Source organism: Phocoena phocoena, chromosome 15 (assembly GCF_963924675.1).
Source record: "Phocoena phocoena chromosome 15, mPhoPho1.1, whole genome shotgun sequence".
Lineage (NCBI taxonomy): Eukaryota > Metazoa > Chordata > Mammalia > Artiodactyla > Phocoenidae > Phocoena > Phocoena phocoena.
Window position 1 is genome coordinate 56,280,772 of NC_089233.1, and position 21,736 is coordinate 56,302,507.

The window sequence follows — 21,736 nt, forward strand, 5'->3', positions numbered from 1 at the left end:
CTGCTGGTCTCGTTAGGTTAAAAACTCTCTCAAGTTCTTCCTCCCTTCCCAGTTCTCTCCAAGATAGATCTTTGGGGGAGATTCCGTCTTACCTTCTCTTGCAGTGGCATTTGAGACTGGTGCTTCAGTTCTCTTGGCTCCCCTGAATAGGGCTTGCTTTGTACCATCCCTTTGAAAGCAGCATGCTGAGGGGTGGTGGCCCCATTCATGAGCGTTTGGCTGGCATACTCTGCTGATGCCTGCAGCCTGTGTACCTCATGGTTTGGGTGGTCCATGCTCCTTCGGAGCCCTGTAGTGTTCCCTGTCCTCCCTAACCTTAACTCAGCCCTCACCAGTTGCTCCCTCGGAGTCCCCATCATGTTGTCCTGCCAGCCTCCAGGGTCAACTTGCCCTCTTCATGCTGGGTCTTAGAGCAGATGATTTGTGTGTCCTGTGTCGCCTCCCCTCAGCCCAATTCTCACCCTGGCTTAGCTGTGGTGGGCAGCTCCATGCATAGTAACTCGTCCCACCTCAAGTGCCAATGGCAGTGGCTCCAGCTTTTCTGCCTCAGATGTTTCCTTGAAGCCAAAGATACCCACACAACCAGGAAGTAAGAAGAGGTAAACTCTCCTGGGAATAATCCTCAATTAGTGGGGAATGAGAGTCAGCTGATAAATCCCCAGCTCTCTGACATTCAGAGCGAACAATTCTGAGGGGCATTTTACACAGGTGCTTAGAGGGTCCCCAGAGGAATGGAGTGCCAGTTGTATATCCTTTATTAGCTTCTCCTCCTTCCCTGTCTTCTCTTGCTTTCTGGGATCAACTCCTAAGTAAACGACCTGCACCCAAGTTCTTGTCTCATGTTCTGCTTTTGAGGGAGCTCAAACTAAGGCCCTATAGAAGGGCTTTGGCTCACAATTTAGCTTCCTTCTGAGGCCTCTGGTCCTTGGGAGCAGGGGGGAACTCTGCATCGGGTCTAGGCCATGCAGGAACTGTGGGTGACCCCAGAAGAAAAACCCAGGCCCTCCCTTTATGTAACATAAGCGATCCACTAAGTTGACCTTAATGAGGCTGCCCTCCACCCCCAGGTGAGTGTCTGAGAACTGGGGAGAAAGAGGTAGGCAGCCAGTGTGGCAATCTCCTCTATTTTATCCCCAGAACTCCCTTCAGCCCATCAACATATCTTCTCACTCTGGTCGAAGTCACAAATGAAGAAGGTGCATTTCCTACTATGTCCCCCACTTCTTCCTCCCTTCTCCTAGAATCCCCTGGGTACTTAAGGGTAGGCTTTGGGCCTCCCCACTTCTCTGCATCTCCTGCTTCCTCCCAGGCATAAAGTCGAACTCTGATCTAGGTAGGCAAAGTCTGCCTCTTGAGATGTTATAGGGGGACATAAAAGAATGTGGAAAATCATTTTCTCTGACCATGCTTGATATTTCTGTCACTGTTTTGCTAAAGAGAAAAGGGAAGTTGGCTTTTTTTTTTCTTTGGCTGCACCACGTGGCATGTGGGATCTTTGTTCCCCGACTGGCACCCCCTGGACTGGAAGCACAGAGTCTTAACCACTGGACCACCAGGGAACTTTGGGAAGTTGGCTTTGAGACTCAAGTTCATCAGTGACCTCTTTGCTCTTAAACTTGTGCTGTCCCAATATGGTGGCTACTAGCCACATGTCGCTCTTATGCACTTGAAATGTGATTAGTGGAACTGAGTATTAAGTTTATGTAAACTTAATTAATTAAAACTTAAATTTAAAAACTGATAATTCAGTTATTGGGAAACTTTTAAGCATGTTGGAACAACTTGGGTATGTGAATATACGTTTTCAAGTGAAGATTTTATAAAACCTAAATACAGATCAAGTATTTTTAAATTTTTGAAATTTTATTTCAAAATTTAACGTCCAAATTGAGATGTTTTGAAGTGTAAATACACACCTGATTATAGCCTTAGTACAAAAATAGAATGTAAAATACTTCATGAATATTTTTTTATATTGTCTACACATTGAAATGGTAATATTTTGGTTATGTTGGGTTAAATAAAATATATTATTAAAATTAATTTCACTTTTTAAAATTATTTTTAATGTGGCTAGAAAGTTTTAAATTGCAACTGTGGCATGCATTGTATTTCTACTAGAGGATGGCTCTAGAAATACTTTTCTGCTGCTTCTTTGGGGCCATGTGCCTCCTGGTTTAGTCCATGGGGGTGGAAGTCTACAAGAAAACATGGTTTAAGGAGGCTTTAATATAGCAGTTTAATGTTTGCAATATATTACCCCTGTTACAGAAGTATTGGCCCTACACTGCCTTGAAGGATAAAGGCATATTCCTTTCTCTCTTGTGCTTTCTGTATGGGGAAATTGATGAAAAGAAAGATGTTTTCTGGTGTCTTGAACTAATCAATCAAATTATTCACCAAGATGGAGACTCTAAGTGGAGAGGAATGGATTTTGTTTTAAACAGGTCAGTGTTCCTGGCAGCCTCATTTGGACAATGGATGGTCACCTGACCTAAACTGGGCCAATGAGTTGCTGTCCTGGGAAACTGGAGTAGAGACTAAGGGATTCTAGTTCCACCTGGCTGCCTTCTTCAACAGGGAGCTCTAAGCTCCAGTGATGGAAGTGATGGCCACCCTTTGCCGTGTGTCTGGGGTGCAGCGAACGCCAGTCTATGGTGAAAGAGAAAAGTTGGCTCCTCAGAGAAGACTTTCTGGGTTACTGGAAGCCCTTCAAGTTCTAAGTTTGCTTCTTACCAAGCTCTCCCTGCAGTTCTGACCCTGAGGTTGTAGGGTGTCCTCATAATACGTTCCCGAGTGTGCTCTTATTACCTGCAAAGCAAAGAAGCTTACTAATACAGAGTAGTAACTCCAAAATTTGGGGTGGGGGAGGGGGAATTAATAATTGACCTTTCTGTTTATAGCTCCAGAAAGAACCAGAAGATAATTTTTTTTTTTCTATAGTTGATCAGTGGTCTCCTTGTTCTGGGGTAGCTGACACAGTTTTCACCACCAACCTTCAGCTGCATTTTGGGTTCAAAAAACTTCTGTGGCCAGTCTGGGAAGCAGATCACCATTTACAACATTGTTTCTAAGGGAAACACATTCCACCATCCAAACAATGAATTTGTAAAGAATGTTTCGCTTCCAGGAGGGATGAGCTGACCCAGCTGTACCCTGAGGGTTGTCTACCCATTAATCCTTAGTCCCCCTTCCACGCTGAAAGGCATGGGGACCGACCCTGCAGGGTTGGAGTATGTATGTTGGGGGACAGTTGTGATAAGAGCGAGGGAACAAATAGGGCGCCCCAAATCTGGGGTGCTCTAGGGCTCCGTGTATACTGAGAGGCCCTGGAGGTCCAGGGATGGCTAAGAGGGGGAGGTGAGAGGAGGACAAAGAAACTTGGCCTCCTTCACATTTCTGTCACGTCTGCCAGCCCGCGAAGTCCAAGGGGCCTTGCTCAGCTCAAACCCTTTTTGGAATAAGCAGGTGTTAGAAAAAAATCCCATATCAAAAATTCCCGTATCCTCTGCCTGGGGAATCCAGGGCGCTCGACGTGGGCTCCGCGGGGCAGCGTGACTGTTCTCTGGGAGTGACTGTCACCGCCCGGAGCAAACCAAGGGGCTCGGGCCAAGACTATATCCCTTTTGGAGAAGGCCGCGGAGAATGGGGTGAGTGAGCCAGCTCATCCTCCCCACCCCCTCACTTCTACCCCTCCACCCCAGGCCGGAAGAGGCGCTGGCAGCCTGAGCCCGGACTCGCAGGGGATGAGCAGCTACAGCTTTGTCTGGGAGGGAGGGGAGAAGCCCCGCCCCCCCGGGGGAGAGGGAGGGCGGGAGAGGAGGGGGAAGAAGAAAGGCCAGGGAAGAGGGGTGGAGGGAGAGATGGAGCGCTAAAGAAAGAGGGGGAGGGAGGGCGGTCAGATCCGATTGGGGCAGATAAAGGCAGAGGGGCGGGAGAGAGGGCGAGGAGGGGCGAAGGGGGACTGGGCGCCCGACCCCCAATCGCGCTGCTGCCGCAAGCTCAGCAGGGCTGTAAGGGAGCTGGGCCCGCCGACCGCTGACCGAGACGCTGGCTGGAGCCGTCCCCGGCCGCAACACCCCCACTTTCCAACTCCAAGGTCCCCGCAGCGCGCGAGAGGTGCAGCCGGCTCCGGACGCAGGCAAGGCGCGGGCCGCGGGCCGCGGGGAGCGAGGCTCCGGGCCCGATTTGCGGGGCGCAAGGTGTGGTGCACTGGGCGGTCCTCTCTCCCCTTGCCGAAAGTTTTCCTGCAGTGTCCCCTGCCCCGTCCAAGTCAGCCCCTCAGTCCTCGTCTGCTCCTGTTCTTCTCCCTTCTTCCCCAGACACTGGGGGTTCCCGGGCGTGTGGACTCCGCAGGGGCCGCGCAGGTGCGGAACCCCAACCTGCCCGCCTTCCGCGGGAGAAAGTTGTGGCTCTAGGCTCGTCCTCCCCCTCCGATTCCTGGGGCGTCCTTCCTTCTCTCCACGCCGAGGGCGGCTGCAGGAAGGCGCCCCCACCCTATCCCCGGGGTCCCCGGGATTCCCTGGCTAGAAGGTGCCGGGCGGGCAGGTGCAGGGATGGCAGGCCCCGACCCTTATCGGGGGGTGTCCTGGGGGGTGTCCGATCCTAATCTGGTCCTGTTCTTCCCGGCTCAACCGACGATTCCCTGGAGGCGGGTTCCAACCTCCGGCGCCCGAGACTCCCTTGGCCTTCAGAAGGGCGCCGGATGCGCGGGGGCCCTGGGTCCTCGTTGTACTTCCCCTTTGCCGGCTCGCGGCCCGTCTCCGGAGCTGATACCGGAGGTCGCTGGTTCTCGGCTTTGCATCCTCTCTCGCCAGAGAGGCAAGTGCCTTGGGCCGACCCCGGCCACTTCTGCATTTCGAGTGCCTGCACTGCACTCAGTTCCTAAGCTGGGAGATCCCTGGGGACAGCAGAGAGGCACGGTGGCCTGACAGGGAGATATAAGGTTCCATCTTACCCTGGGGCGCTCCGTGGGTCCTGGGTTGTCCACCGCACCTCTGCGCCTCAGTGACAGGAGGAGCTGAGCGCCAGGCTTCTGAACGCTGCGATGCACTTTATTTCTAGGTGTGTGGAATCTGGATCCCTAAAACTTGTTCTCCCAGAGAACAGAGGCCATGTCTAGAACTGGCCAAATTTATAGTAAGTACTTTACATGTGATGAATGAAGTATGAACCAATGAGCTGACAAATAACAATTCCTGCCACAGTTGATCTTGGTACAATGGGAGGAAAGAATTAGAAACAATGATTCTTTTAAACAGCTGTGAGACAGAGCCAGGGGCCTTCTTTCCCAAGCATCTGGTTGAGGAATCTGGGGTTGGATTTATTCTATTCACCAATCCACATTTCCTTACTGGGAAATTTTTCTGCAGGTGGTCTGAAGAATTAAAGAAACTTCTCAGTGGCTATATTGGGTAGTTTGAGGAGTTTTGTTTTTTTGTTTTCAAACTTGTGTCCAAATGCAGTGTCTCAGAGAATGTGGAGTCTGCCTGTGAGGTGCCCATTTGGGATCAGAGACCCTGGAGTATGGCCATGAGTGTGGGCACCAGCTGTGCTTTCTCCTCTGAACAGGTCAGCCTGATGCCTGGGAGCTGCTGCAGTCGGGTGGGCCTCAGGGGGACAGAAGAGGACCTCAAATGATGCCTGTGCTCGGAGAGGACAGTAGCTTTGGAAAGAGGGTAGCTCTTGCCTTGGGACAAGGAGGTGGAGATAGAGCATGCAACCTGCCCAGGCACCTGGGAGTCTGGGCTGGTTCGATTCAGGATTCCCTGTGCTGAGAAGGCTGGAAGGTGAATCCTGCTCCTCCTTCAGGAGAAGGGAGAGCAGAGGTGGAGTGCAGGGGGGATAGGATAATCTTTGGAGTGCAACCTAGGCATATTCTATGTTCCTCTGTCCTAGTTTTTTATGCTGGTGAAATCTGGTTAGAATGATGAGGGATACTTTTGGGGAGCTTGGCTGAGAGAAGGCCAGGGGATTTGGGCCCCTAGTCATACCCTCTTCCAGGGGAAGGTAGAAGATATGCCCTTTGCACCTGGCTGAGTGGGCCAGGGCCTGTGCAGTATTTTGCCCCTGCTGTACCTCCGGCTGGCAGCACCCCCACCTTCCTGAGGGTGGTCTCACTCTGCCCCAGAGTCCACTTCTCTGCATCTCTGCATGGCTTCTGTTCTGGGTTCAGGCCCTCTCTCCAGTTTGTGTTATCCTAGGAGTTGGTCCAGGATGGTTGACAACCCTACACCTTGTTTTCAGCCCCTCAGTTCTCCTCGTCACTCTTGGATGCACTGGCCTACCTGGGACCACTCAGTTACCGAGTTTTGCTTTGATTTCTTGGTCTGTTTCCTGGAGCCAAGCTTTTTGTCTGCCTTCTGTGCATGAGCGCCTTAGGAATGGCCAAGAGAGTTGGCTGGAGAGGTGTCCAGGACCAAGTATTCTGGCACCTATGCTAGAGTGCCAAGAGCTGGACTGCGGGCCTTGCCAGAAGGGGGTCCTGTCACCAAAGTACAAAGGGACCTTGGCCTAATTATTTCCTTCAGTCTTCTCTAGGATACTTTTGGCAGGAAGTGTCCTCACTGGGAGGTGAGGTGTGGAGGGGGGACCAGATTGTCAGAGAATCCCTTGGAGAACTTGAGAGACTGGATGATCCCAAGAGCAGTCTCAGAATTTGTCCACATTCATTTTCCTCTGCCCAGAGTGAGAAACTGGGCAGGTCTCAGTAGTGTTCTTAGAATGGAAGAAGATGTACAGTCTCTGTCTTCAAGCTATAGTTGCGGAGAGCTGCTACAGCTGGGTTTGTAAAACTAGGGCAGTGGTCTCCTTCTACACTTCCCCGCCCCTCCCACCACTCTTCACAATTTGGTCTTTATTTATCCCAATGACACACTGTGCTATTTAAACACCTCCCTGCCTCTCCAGAAGAATTGTAAATAAATCTTTGAGGCTGCATAAGCTACCACAGGCCCATGACTGAAGGCTTCATTTATTTGGCTATTTGTGGATTCCCATGGAGGATGTGGTGGGGGAGGGGATGGGGCAGGAGGCAGTGGGGGAGCAGGGCACAGTAAACAGGAACATCTTCCAGACTCCATTGGCTAGGTGGCCAGAGGGTCATTTTTTAATCATCCCTTGGATGGTAGACTCTGGAGCCTGTAATCAGAGGTTGATGCAGCTGCTCCGGGATGACAGCTTGAGGCTGTAGAACTCCTGCCCAAGGCAGCTGTGACTGAACTAGAGAAGGCAACCTCTCACTGAAGAAGCGGGCAGGGAAGGGCATTTGGTTAATTCCCGTGAGATGAGCAAAGTGACTTAGAATGGCTTTTTCTATTCCTTATATTGATAAAAATTAGCAAAAAGATACCTTATATTTCCTTGGACATGTTAATCCGAAGTGATTTGGCAAATAGGTTTACTTTTACCAGCATAACACTTTATCCATAGTGTTAGTTTGATTAACTGCTCCTTTCTATAGAGAAATGAAAGAACTGTTGGATTTGGAGTTTGAATGGCATTCAGAATTTCTAGCAGCATGATATTGGGCAATGTAATAGATGCTGTCAACATCCTTCCTGTGTTCCCTTGACCTCAACCAGTGAGTGATGGGAGAAAGTGTATAAATACTCCAACTCCCTCACCTCTCTGTTGGGGTAACTTTGAGGCATATTCCATGCTGTCTTTCAGAGTTGCCTTGTAGAACCATATCCCAGTTGCTAACAGTAATAACTGTCTCCCTTCATTGGCTGCCTTCCTTTCCCTCTTTCACTTTCCCACTCCCTTTCAACTTGCACTCTAATCCTTGTCTTTTTTTTTTTAATACTTTTCTCTTATGTTTTTAAAATAAATTTATTTATTATTTTATATTTATTTTTGGCTGCATTGGGTCTTCATTGCTGCATGCATGCTTTCTCTAGGTGTGGTGAGCAGGGATGGCTGTTCGTTGTGGTGTGTGGGCTTCTCATTGCAGTGGCTTCTCTGGTTGCAGAGCACGGGCTCTAGGCACACGGGCTTCAGTAGTTGTGGCACACAGGCTCAGTATAGTGTTCTGGCTCACGGGCTCTAGAGCGCAGGCTCAGTAGTTGTAGCACATGGGCTTAGTTGCTCTGTAGCATGTGGGATCTTCCCAGACCAGGGATTGAACCTGTGTCCCCTGCATTGGCAGGCAGATTCTTAACCACTGTGCCACCAGGGAAGTCCTCAAATCCTTGTCTTATGGTCAACTTCTGGGGGAAACCAACCTAAGGCTTTAGTCTGTAGTTAAAAAGTCATTTTAAGTCTTTGAGTCTCCATAGAGAATAGACCTTGTCAAGGGGGAGGGTTGGATTGGGAGTTTGGGACTAGCAGATGCAAACTATTGTACATAGAATGGATAAACAACAAGGTCCTATTGTACAGCACAGGGAACTATATTCCATATTCTGTAATATACCATAATGGAAAAAAAAAGATAAACCCTGGTTCTGATAAAGTAGAATACTCCTACCACCCAGCAGGACCTACTCAGGGCTGAAAAGCTTGGGGCCACATTTCCAGCTACTTCCAATGTCACTGCGTCCAGGAATTGTTCCCTGACTATGCCCCATGGGAGTACAGCCCCATCTTTTGCCTTCTCATCCCACATTTTGCCCATCCCTTTCCTTCTTGTTTCATTGTTCTCTATCTCTCACCTTGTGAAATTTGAGAGCAGAGTCCTTGACTGACTCACCTTGGTAGCATCCTGCGAAATTTTTATATCTTGGATTCCTCTTAAATATTGTTGACTGAATAAAAAATGAGAAGAAAAAAAATAAAGTCTCTGAGTCTCAGTTTCCCCAGCTGTATGATGGAAATGATAACTATCTCACTGTGATACGTGATCAGACAGGGACCTGGCACACAGCAAGCATTCAGGCAAACATTTGCTGGCTCTTTGAGTAGTACAGACGGGGCTATGATGGATTTGGGAATGGGTGTTTTGGTGGACCATAGAGAATTATAATACTTTGGAGAGAGAGGCTTGAGAGCCAGTAGGAGCCAGCTCTAGCACACACCTGGCCTTGACTGGGCTGGGATGTGATCAGTGATCTTAATTTCCGAGTTTGTACACAGGGTGAGGAGGATACGAATTGTACTAGGTGTGGGGGCTTCCCTGGCGGTCCAGTGGTTAAGACTACAGGCTTCCAGTGCTTCCACTGCAGGGGGCACGGGTTCGATTCCTGGTCAGGGAACTAAGATCTCACAAGCCGTGCTGTGCAGCCAATTGTACTAGGTGTCAAAATTTAAGGTATGTTCAGCTGTGCCCTGAACTGGCTGAATCACTGTGTATGAGACACTTCTGAGGTTCAGTTAAAGATTATTGAAGTGAGTGCTCTGAGTCTTTGGGGGCCTTGGTTTCCCCATCTCCAAAGCCAGGGCTTAGATGATTCCACAGGTCCCTTCTGGCCCTTGGTCTCCTCAGGAAGAGTCTATTGCATTCTCCTTCTGTCAATACAAAACAGCATTTAACAAAAGAAAACCTTTCATATGTCTACAATTAGGTTGCCCACCATGGGGCACCCAGCACTGGGCCATCCTAAAGTTTTAGTCTTTTCTGCTGGCACAAGGGATTTCAGTAGAATTATCCCAGTAAAATGTTTGCCTTCCTTGTGTACCAGTTTCACTTAATGACGTAGGCATGGTGTGTCCCCAGAGGAGGCCTGAGGAGTGGGTAAGGAGGATATGGAAAGGATATGCCCTACTTTCCTGAACCACTATGCAATGCTGTAGACACCCAAGTGGAAACCAAGAAAAGTCCATGTGGAAGAAGAGACTTCTATATGACAGAATTCAGCATTCCTAGTTGGGTTTTACTCACAATGCTCCATTGATAATCCTCCTGAGGGAGTCCCTGACTCAGCAATTCCACCCATAGGAATTCTTATCCTAAGGATATAATTGGACACATGAAGAAAAATATGTGCATAAGGGATGTCCCATGCAGCGTTTTTTATAATAATAACAACAACAAAAACGGAGACTAAATGCCCCCAAATAGTAAAATTGTTAATCATGGTGTATTTATACATTAAAATACCATGTGACTACAAAAAATTTAGGATACAGATGTGTATCTGTTAACATGGGAAAATAGGATACATTTCTAAAAAGTAGGTTACCAAACAATGTGCTATTTTTGTAAGATATATCATATCATCCACTTATTTGCCTCTGGAATGATATATAGAAAAATGTTAATAGTGGTTGTCTCTGAGTGGTGGAATTTTGGAAGATTTTGATCTTAAATTTTTTACATTAAATATTTTCGATTTTTTATTATGGTAAAATATACACAATATAAAATTTACCTTTTTAACCATTTTTAAGTATACAGTTCGGCGTCTGTCTTAGTCTGTTTGAGCTATACTATATAACAAACCCCACAGATTGAATGACTTACAAACAACAGAAATTTATTTCTCACAGTTATGGAGTCTGGGAGTCGTCAGGGTGTGAGCGTGGTCAGGTGAGGGTCCTCTTCCAGAATGCAGACTTCTCATTATATCCTCACATGGCAGAAGGGGCTTGGAAGGGTCTCCTTTAATCCCATTCGTGGCTCCACCCTTATGACCTAATTACCTCCCAAAGGCCCCACCTCCTAATACCATCATAGGATTTCAACATATGAATTCGGGGAGGATACAGATATTCAGACCATAGCAGTGGCATTAAGTGCATTCACAGTGCTGTATGACCATTACCGTTATTAATTTCCAGAACTTTTCCATCATCCCAAACAGAGACTGTACCTGTTGAACATTAACTCCCCATTCCCTCCCCGCACCCCAGCCCCTGGTAACCTCTATTATACTTACTGTCTTCATGAATTTCCCTATTCTAGGTTTCTTATAAAAGTGCAATTGCACAGTACTTGTCCTTTTGTGGATCCTAATCTTTTTGCTTATCTATATTTTTAAAATTAAAAAAGTCTGTTTTACTTGTGTAATAAAAAGGAAAGGAACAAGAAAGACCTGGGAGAGAATTGTGGTGCTTGGTCTCTGGTATTGTCATTTCAGGCTGGGCCACAAGGTCCTGGCCATCCTTGCTGCCTCTGCCGCCATTACCTGGGGTGGGGGTCAGCGTCTGACCTCCATCTCAGCCTGGCAGGACAAAGGTGGATGACCAGTGGGCCTCAGAACTAATCACATTTGGGGCTTGCTGGTTGCTGGCAAATCATCTTATCCCAGGGTTTTCTGTGTGTGGTGGTGGGATTGAAAGGGTGTGCTTGGGGTTCACTGTGCCTCAAACCTAACAGCTGTCATGCAGTGAGTGAGGTCCAAACCAGGTGGAAGTCATGTTGCTGAGACCATCTTTCTTAAAGATTGAGAAGGAGAGCCTCAGCCTTTCTATTTTAAGCATTCTTTGTGTATTTCTGACCCTGTGGCTCAACTCAACCTACTAAATACCCACCAATGGCAGCTGTGGGTATGGCTGCTGAATCCTTTGTCCACAGGCAGAGTCAGCCTGCCAGGGATGCAGGGAGGACTTTAACTGGTGGAATCCATGAGATCCTAAGAACTCTGGGGAGATGGGTAGTGGCCTCAGATAATCAGTGCCCTCTTCCTAAGGCTCCACATAGGCTCTTACAGTTGATTATACAGATATCTGGGGCAAGGATTGATCTCTTGTGCATGTGGTGGGTTGTGTATATGACAGGATAATTAGGAACATGGTGCAGAGGGGTGGGGGCAGGGGAGGGGGTGTGTATGTGTGTTTCAGTCTGGCCTGAGGTGAGAGGAGGTCAGGAAGCTTTGGTACCCAGAAACTGGATACTAGGTTGTGTGGCTCTATTCAGGGGTCATGGGAGTGGGTCAAGCGGCTTTACTCTGGGATGTCTTGTTCTGTGGGAAATGTTTTTAAGTTTCTCATTAAGCAATCTCCCAGAAGAGCCTGCCCCAACCCTCCAGTGAGCTGGTGAAAGAATGTAGGTCTGGGAGGACAGATGTGCCTACTGTGTTCTCTGGAAATTTCTTCACCTGGCTCTGCCTGTTTTCTTTCTGCCCAGCAGAAGGCTGCTCTTTTAATCCCAGACAGTGGGGGAAGTATAAAGATGTTACGGAAACAGTCTTTGAAGGCCATTTTGAGAAGTTTGGTTTTTCGTGGTGCTGATTTTTCTTTAGGGTTAGTCAGCTAGTTGCAGGACAGGCACCTTCCTTACAGCTTTCAAGGGCGAGGAAACTGCCTGTCTCTGGCGGTGGAGGAGGCCAGTGCTTTGGGCTTTTGGGTTTCCAATCCTGGCCCTGGGTAGCAAGGAGAGGAAACCCTAAGATCTCTGCACGCAAAGCTCATAGTCTCAGCCTATAACACCAAAAAAGGGAAGAACTGCTGGGGTTCCCTTAGGAAGGGGATGTGAGGTCAGAGATGAGTTTCAGAGAAGCACTTAGTAAACAGGAAGCGTGGCCAGAAAGAAACCTGTGCTTGTAGGAAGTGCGGAACTGGAGACGGCCTCCTCACCTGCCAGGATAAGCCAGCAGTGCCTGGAGCTGACGGCGAGTGGGGGCTCAGAGCATGAAGAGTGACACAGACCTTGGGCCCTCCCTGTGGGACAGGGCTCCACTTAAACCTTGCAATTATTGGGCTGGAGGAAAGCTTAATTTGCCCTTCTGAAGGCAGGACTTTAAATACCCCATAAAATAGCCCTCGGTTTTGAGAAATGCAGGTGAAGGAATGCTTAGTCTTATGTGTCTTGTATGCCTCCACTAACTTCCCACTCTTTCCTCATGCCAAGTCAGTTACATGGAGATTTGCACTTTGTTGAGTTTTATCCTGTGAGGGGCCATCTGGGCAGGGTCCCTCTGGCTGAAGATGACGGAGGTGCTGCTTCCCTTCCATCAGGGAGGCAGAAGTGGCCAGGACCTTCCCTGGGGCCTGTAAATACTGGAGGGTTCGCTTTCTGGGTCTTTGGGGTCTCTGAGCTGGAGTCTAAGTTCTTTGCACACACACACACTCCCTCACACATTCATATGTGCACTTGCATGCTCTCTCACACCCATACGGACACATTTACACACACACTCTCCCTTACATGTCTACATCTATACATTTACTCACATCCACACCTACACATTCACACACATACCGCTTCTTCTGTCTGGAGTTTTTGCTTCCTTTATGCCTTTTTTGGCCCCATTCCAACACCCTGCTCATCCCCTATGAGGCTAAGGTTTCCTTCTAAATATCCGTCCTGAAGTCAAAAGCTTGTGGATGTTGACGGGACTTCCCTATAAACAAGTAGTTGCTCATCTGGGCCCGCGAAATGATCGTTTGGCGGGGGGTGACTGTTGTGACTCTTGGGGTCACTCGCCTGGCCACCTGCCCGCTGGCGTGAGAGTAGGAGGCAGGCCTTCCCGGCAGGCATCCCGAGACCATTCCCTCAGATCTTCCCCAGCCACACTGAGGGACTCACACCTGTGTGAGGAAGGCCTAAGCAAGAAGGGTCAAGGACCCAGCTGTCAGTGGAAGGAGCTGGGGCTTTGCAGACCTTGCTGCTGGCAGGAGGGCGCCCAGCTTGGCCACCTGTCCTGCTGAATCTCAGGTCCTCATCTGGCAGGTAGACCAGACAGAGACTGCCTCCTGAGATAGAAGTGAGGTTGCCTGTCAGCAGGGGTCTCGTACCTGTTGTCAGTCAGGCACCCAGGTTTTTTCCAGAAGGAGGGGGGCAGGCTGTTTTTGGGGCCCATGAGTGTAGGGGGTAGCTTGTTCTTTAGACAGAGGGTGAGTTGTGTCTGGGGATTCGTGGCTCTGTAACATTGCAAATACCTGGGTCCCTGGATGGGATCTCCATCCCAGGCTCCTGCAAGGTCTGCTTTCCCTTCAGTTTGTCTGCCAGGCCAGTCACTGACTCACCTGCCTTCCCCAGGGCTGTGGCCAGCAGCTGAAGCCAGCCTCCAGCTGCCTGTCCTACTCGGAGACACTCATGTCCAGCCAGGGCACCACAGAAGGAGCACTGGCCTCATCATGTCAGCTCTGTGACCTGGGACAATTCACCTGACCTCCGGGACCTTCTGTTTCCTCAACTTTAAAGTGATAAAAATAAAGCCTTCCCTGTGGGTTCTTGTAAGGAATAGGAGAAGGCTTCTAGAGTCTTGTCACCAGCAGCACCAGCATCACTTGGGAGCTTGCTAAGAATGCACATTCTCAGGCCCCACTCTAGAGGTACTGAATCAGAAATTGGGAGGAGGGGGACAGGAATCTGTATTCAATGAGCCCTCTGGGGGATTCTGATATACACTTCTCTAGAATATGGCCAGGTCAGGTGACTTTTAGCTGAAAACTCTTTCTTCCCATTCACCTCAAGAGAAGCTGTACTAAATAAGGGTTCTGCTTTGCATCAGACAGTCCTGGGTTTGAACTCTAGCTCTGCCTCTTCCTGGCTGTGTGTCTTTGGACAAGTTACTTCACTTCTTTGTGCCTCAGTTGCTTCATCTACAAAATGGGAATATTATTGTTTCTTTCTTCATGGGGTTGTTATGGGGATTAAATGAGTCGAAGCAGGTAATATCTAGCTTGTAGTAAGCTTGCATTTCTGGTAGTTGTCTATTATTCACACTTGTTGTTTTATTATTAACATAGTAATACTGTTGTGATTGTTCTGTTCCCTATTTGTGAGGGAAACAGGAGACCAGGGCCTCCTTTGACTAGTCTTCTGTTAGTCCTCTTTGCTACCTGCCTCCACGTTAAGTGCCCTCCCTCCTCAGGCAGGACAAGCCAACCTCTTCCCAAATACCTTCGCCTCCCTTTTCCCTAACCTCTAACGTCCTTTTGGGGTGTGGAGGGGCAAAGCTTTGTATTCACATTCACAATAAAGCTGAGGAAGTAGAGTACATATACCCAGTACACTTGACCTTATCTCTCCCTTTGGTGCTGTTTGATGTTCTTTTCCTGAGCAGAGTGACTGAGAACCATGTGGGTGGTCCCCTGGGGGCCTGGACATGGGGTGGGAAAAGGATGGAGGAGGCACATGGGTTTGACAAGTAAGTGGGCCTTTTATTGAAGAAACCATGTAGATGGAAGGCAAAGTATGCTGTTTCCTTCCTAGGCAGCACGAATTTTGCCCATGTTTAGGACAGGCTCAGGTGGAATCTCTTGTAATCTCTAGATCTTGGCAGCGCCCCAGGTCACAGCTCAAGTCTCCTTCCTTGTGTGGCGCAGTAGGGCTGGGGTTTCCTGTTTGCCATCAACACTTCTTCCTGCCCCCATACGAGGAGGCTGAAGTGCGGAGGGGTCAGCACTATCTCCTCTCCCACTGCTTGGTTACAAAGCAGGCCCTCAGGAGACCTGATGAGGCAGTCTTCGATACTGCCTCGGATAGTATGAAGCCATGGATATTATGAAGCACCGTGTCAGATAACTTTCTTCTCCAACCCTAGAGCTCCAGATCGTCCCCAGAGGGCAGGGCCGACCAGGGTTCAGAGAAGAGGTGGGGAGAGGCCCCAAAAGGGGAAGCTGCAGGCCCCCAGCTAGTGTTTCCTTTGCATCTGGGGCCTGCAGCTGGCTCCCTGGCTTCTGGGGTGTGGTGCCCTGGTTTGGTGATGGGGCCCCTTGCATCAGCTCTGTGCCTGTACACACTGATCCTCGGGGATGCTCTGCACTGTCCCCTCTCCCCTTTGAAATATTAGTAATGGGAAGGGGGGCACTGAAGACTCAACTCAGTTTGCTTTTAGAAAATTCTGTTCCTTCCATTCTTGAAAGGCTTCGTTGAGATGCATTTGGGGGTGTCCTCAGTTTACACAGCTCTATCCTCATCAGATTTCATAGTGGTTCTCAGCCCTGGTTGTACATTGTCATGACCTGGGGAGGTTTTAAAAATGCTTGTGGCTGGACCTCCTCCCGGAGGGTCTGATGGAATTGGTCTGAGTTGCAGCCCTGACATCAGGAATTTCAAATTAACCCCCTACCCCATTCCCCCTCCAAGAGAGTCTAATGAGCACCCAGAATTAGAACCTCTGAGATGTTGTGTGTCCTGAGTTCAGCTGTTACTCCTTCCCACTTTGGTTTCAGCTGAGGCTTGCCAAGTGCATGTCCTTCTCGCTGGTTAGGGGGTGGCTCTGTGGGGTTTGCCCCACTGGGAATGCTTCATGGAATAAGCCCTCCCCTTTCCCAGCCTGTCTCTCTCTCCTAGTTATATTTTCTTAGAGACTGGGACTGCCTGGGTCCTATAAATTCACTGTTGCTCCAGCACCCGCCATCCTACCCTGGAGCTGAGGTGGGAGTGGGGTGGGGCCTGGCTCCTGTTATGCAATCAGAAAGACCCTTTAGGAAACAGAAAACAAACAAAACACCACAGGGGTTCTTCATCTCACGCTGGACTTTCCAGCCAGGGGTGGCCCCCCTTTCTGTTCTGTATTTGCCTGCTGGGGACTTCCCAGTTGATCAATAAGATGAGAGACACTTGGTCTCTAGGCTGGAACAGAAACTGTGTAGGGATTAGCTAGCCTCCTGGGGATGCTCTGCGACCAGATTAACTTCAGTGTGTTCTCTGGGCTCCCTGACAGAAAGCGAGTGAGGGCACAGGAGTCTGGAGGAACCAAGAGCTAAGAACAGAGGAGCTTCTGCTCTCTTTGAACAGAGCTTTGATGCCTTTCCCACCTCCTCAAGCTTCCTGAGGACTTAAAGCTTGCCCTCATCACAGGAAACTGAGCTGGTTAATTTCAAGAGCCTGGCTGGCCTCTCATTTATTCTTGGGGAGGCTGGAAACACCTGTGAGTGCCGGGGTGGGGGGGGGCGGGGGGCGGGGGGGCGGTTCTGTGAAAAGAAAGAGGAAAGGATCCTTTGTGCAACAGCTACAGGGTAGCTACAGGATTTTGACTGGTCCAGAACTTGGGCAAGTCTGTCCCCATTCCTGCAGCTCAGCCTTGTACCGACCGGACCTGGAGATCCTGTGCAGGCAGCTGTTTTGTCCCAGCTTGAGAGTGGGTAGAGGAAGGTGATGGAGCCAGGAGCTTCAAGCCCTAACGTGGAGCAGGTGTCGTGGCCGCTACTGGTACCCACCCAGATCCCCTTTATCTAATTTTTAAAAAATAAATTTATTTGTTTTTGGCTGCATTGGGTTTTCGTTGCTGCATGCGGGCTTTCTCTAGTTGTGGCAAGTGGGGGCTGCGCTTCGTTACGTGCGCAGGCTTCTCTTGTTGTGGAGCACGGGCTCTAGGCATGCAGGTTTCAGTAGTTGTGATTTGCGGGCTCTAGAGCACAGGCTCAGTAGTTGTGGCTCACGGGCCTAGCTGCTCTGTGGCATGTGGGATCTTCCCGGACCAGGGCTCGAACCCATGTCCCCTGCATTAGCAGGTGGATTCTTTTTTTTTTTTAATAAACTTATTTATTTATTTGTTTCTATTTTTGGCTGCGTTGGGTCTTTGTTGCTGTGTGCAGGCTTTCTCTAGTTGCGGCAGGTGGGGGCTACTCTTCGTTGCAGTGCATGGGCTTCTCTTGTTGTGGCTACTCTTGTTGCAGAGCACAGGCTCTAGGCACACGGGCTTCAGTAGCTGTGGCTTGTGGGCTCTAGACTTCAGGCTCAGTAGTTGTGGCACACGGGCTTCCGTGGCATGTGGGATCTTCCCAGGCTAGAGATTGAACCTGTGTCCCCTGCATTAGCAGGCGGATTCTTAACCATTGCGCCACCAGGGAAGCCCCCCCTTTATCTACTGCATGTTATGGGTGTGGACTGCCGACAGGTCTCAGTTGCTCCCTAGTCTTGAGAATTTCTCTTACAGGATAATGCCTGGGTGCTCACCCCCTCCTCCCAGAGGTGGCTCTCAACCAGTGACTGACTAGCGTGGGGTACAAAGGCCTGGCCTGCCTGTCTTAGGGTGGGACAGTTCAGTGGAGTTGTTCACGCCCTAGAGCTCCCATGGGATCAGGCTGTGGCTGGGCTCCAGTTCCTTCCCCAGCCCAGTCCTTCTTCCCTCACTCCCTTACAGGTTTCTCCTGAAATCAATTCCTTAATAACTCATGTGCACAAGAATCCTCATTTTGACCTCTGCCTCTAGGAATTCCCTAACCTAAGACAGCAGGTTAGCTTTCTTTGGGCTGACTGTTGAATCCACTGTCTCCGCTGAAGAATTAATAATGAGAATGGGAATATTTGCAGGAGAGAGGCACAGTGTGAGAGCTGGGGGTCCAAAGAGAGAAAACTGTAGGCCTAGGAGAGGAAAGAAACACCAAATGAATGGTTTCTGTGTGGTGGTAAGTGCTGTGATGAAGGACAGGCTGAGGTGTGGGTGCCTATCCCCCCAACACTGCCCAGGGACAGCGAGAACAGTTTGTAGGAGGAGGTAAGTTTTGGATCCAGGTCTAGGGAACATGTGAGTTTGTTTGGGTCTGAAAAGCATGGGCACACTCACAGAGCATGAAAAACAGGCGTAGAAAGTTCTTTGTAGCTGGGATGTCGTGATCTTCAATAGCTTAGGAACCTTCCCTTTGTCAAGACATTCTCTTGGATCTTAGGGATGGTTGTGCCCTCAAATTGTCCTGGGAACAGGCAGGAAGTAGTGGATGGGTCTTCACATGGGAAGTGCTAGGTTCTGCTGACAGGCTGCATGGCATTGCCCAGGCATTTAATGGAGCTGAGGAGAACCCAGAACATGCCAGGGCATGAAGTGGTGCCAGAAGAGAGGACTGACTGGTTAGTGGCCTCAACAAGTCTCCACTGTAACTAGTTGACTAGGAGGCTCATGTCCTGACTTGGTAAGCCCAACGGTATTCACATCTCCAGACATGTTAGCAGACATGCTTTGTAGTTAGTAGACATTCAATACACATTTTATCTTTTAAAGTTTTTCTAAAGAGAAGTTGTACTGATCTAGAAATCTTGAGGGCTAAATGGCCACGTTCACGGGGGGTTCAGTAGGTTTAGATATGTTTTAGACTTCTAAAGAGTGACTCCACATCAAAGATTATTTGTGTCAAATCTGCGCTTTCATTCCTGTCCCATTCTGTCTCTCTCCTCCTTTCTCTGTATGGGAAGCAGTGAGCTGTCTCCGTTCTGTGCCTGAGATGCTGGCTGATGTGGGAAGCATCCTCCTTCCTCTCTGTCTTGCTTTCCCCTCTTCAAAGACATGGTGAAGATTGGTTCTATATTCTCAAGGCAATGTGGAAGCGATGCTTGGAAATGATCCTTACAAGGCATTGTGGAGTCCAGGAGGGCTTCATAAATTCTTGATAATAACAGAGAAGGCAGAAGAATTGCAGCCAGCTAGCTGAGCAAATCCCTCTCTTCGAGACTGTAGATATTGGCAGGCACCCTTGGCAGAAGTGTCCAATTGAATGTGGATCCCAGCCCCATCAACCATCTTCCTCTGACTCTTCCTTGTGTGAGAACAATACTCTGCTTAAGCAATATTGGACTGAACTGTAAATTTCCGGCCTTTTGTTTGCTCTGCTACTGTGTTTGCCTTAAAGTGTATGTAAATGTAGTTGGCTTTTTTTTCCCTCTCCAGCTGGCTGGAGGTAGCCAGTGATTTGTGGTGATGGTTGGAAAGTTTATGAAGACAGATGCAGTTGTTGTCCTTGAGATAGACAAAGGAGGGGTTGGGTCCTAGAATCAGCTACCTGTAATTTCAATTCAACAATGTGGTCGGCTGTGTAAGTATTTTCCTAACATTCCTAACCCAAGAAACGTAAAAGTAAGAAAAAAGGTGGGGAGAAGTCAGGCTGAAGACAAAGATTAGACCAAGTGAGTCTATAGGTCAGATTTATAACAATGGCCTTGGTGAAGTCACTCAATATGTAGACAGAGCTTTAGAGAATTCCCACATTTGGGCCATCAGACTACTTGATGATTTATATCAACCTGGTAAGTAAAAAATAGTGATAAGGGAGATTGAACATCTTTATTAACTATTTGTATTTATTTTTCTGTGAACTATCTGTTCATGTGCTTTGACAAATTTTCTATTGAGTGTAGTCTTTTTCTTATTGAATTATTAAAGACTTTTACATATTAAGGAGATTAACCTTTCATAATATGTATTGTAAATATTTTCCCCCAATTTGTCATTTGCCTTTTGACTCAGGATAGGGTAAACTTTTTTTCTCAACAGAAGCTTAAAATTTTTACAAATTGGTATCCGGTTTTCTTTTTTCATCATGCCTTCTGGATTTTGGGTCAAGAAAGTTTTCCCCAGTTCAAATTTCCCTACATTTCCTTCTAGCATTTTATGTTTTTAATGTTTAAGTTTTTAATTCATTTATGATTCCTTTTGGTGGAAGAGTAAGGTAGGGATTTAGATTCCGCATCTCCCCCTTTCCAAAGGCCAGTCAATTCTCCGGCAACATTTTGTTTTATTAATCTATCTTTTCCCTGCTATTTAGAAAGGTAGCATACATTCTATGTTCCCAAATATGTTTGGGTCTATTTCTGTATGTGATATTGTTTCATTAATCTGCCTGTTTTCCTCAAGTACCAAATAGTTTTAGTAACTGCAGAGAAGACTTAATTTCTCTAATTGGTATTTTCAGTAGATTTAAGAGGATGTAGTGTCAAAAGGGATTTGTCTTGGGAGCAGGACAGATTGCTTTCAGATCCAAAACAAAATTACCAAATTATAGGTTATTATGGAGGCAGTGAATGAGAGTCCTGCAGAAAATCCAATCAGTGAGTTAGAAAATTATCTGTAGAATTCTGGGGAAAATAAGGAGGTGGAGACTGTGAGTAAAAATTATACGAGACTTGGAGGATAACTGCAGGGATGTATGTAAGTATGTATGTATGTATAGTGCTGGAGAGAGGGGATAGAGACATTGCAGAAGAAAAAACAAGAATGGAAGGAAGAGAAGCAGGAATCAAAGCAAGTATAGGATATTTCCCTGGCTGGAGAAAGACCTGAATGTTCAGGATGAGGTCTGTCAACGGCCAGGCACTACTAATCTGATCTCTACTCCATCCAAGCTTTGGCATTGGCTCTGGCCGAGGTCCCCCATGATTCTGTGTGGTAAATCAGAGGCCCCTCTGGGTTTCCCTTGGGCTCCCACCACCAGCTCCTGGCTCTGCTGATCTTGGCCTTCTTCTCGGGGCCCCCTGTTCTCTTGGCTTCCAGGATACTGCGTCTCCTGTTTTCCCTCCCCTTATAGGGACTCATCTTTTCTCTGCCCATCCCTGACCTACTGGGTCCTTTGAATCCCTACCCTTGGCCCTGCCCCTGCAGCCCTCCCTGCTCTCTCCCTGGTAATCTTTCCACTCTCCTGACCTCCCTTCCTTCAGCCAAGCCAGGATTCCCCTCCCTGGGAGCTCCACACTGTCACTCTCCTGGGCCGCAGGCCTGGCTGTGCTTCTTGTCATCTGCATCACGGGGTTCCATGGCCCTGCCTCAGACTCAGCCCGTGTTCCTCACACCAGTGCTTGTGACTGTGCATGGCCACCTTCATCGCTATCCTCACCAGTAGCCAGACATAGTGCTGGACTCTGCCTTTACCCCTATGTCGAATCTGGCCCTTTCCAAATCTTTTTATTGATGGATCATGACTTTTTCTCTACCTCTTTAAACTCTTTAGACTCTGTTACTCCATCCCCACTGCCTGCTTCCCTGGGACAGGCCTCTCAATTGGTCCCCCTACCTCTGTTTTCTTCCCCAATCCTTTCTCAAAGTAGACAGCAGAGTGTGATAATCATTCCAAACTTCAACTCAGATCACACCCTTCCCTTATAACTTCCCTTGTTTTCCTATTGCCACTATAAAAAAATTATCACAGACTTGGTGGTTTGAAACAACAAAAATATACTCACATTCTGGAGGCCAGA

General features: G+C 48.4%; 1 protein-coding gene across 1 annotated transcript in view; it reads left to right on the plus strand.

Annotated features, from left to right (window-relative positions):
- The first annotated feature begins 3,861 nt into the window (after positions 1 to 3,861).
- Positions 3,862 to 21,736, plus strand: part of RASSF2 (Ras association domain family member 2) — a 45,445-nt gene continuing 27,570 nt past the window's right edge. The window contains exon 1 of the mRNA XM_065892405.1: positions 3,862 to 4,141. The gene's annotated coding sequence lies outside the window, so the exon portion shown is untranslated. The remainder of the gene's footprint in view (positions 4,142 to 21,736) is intronic.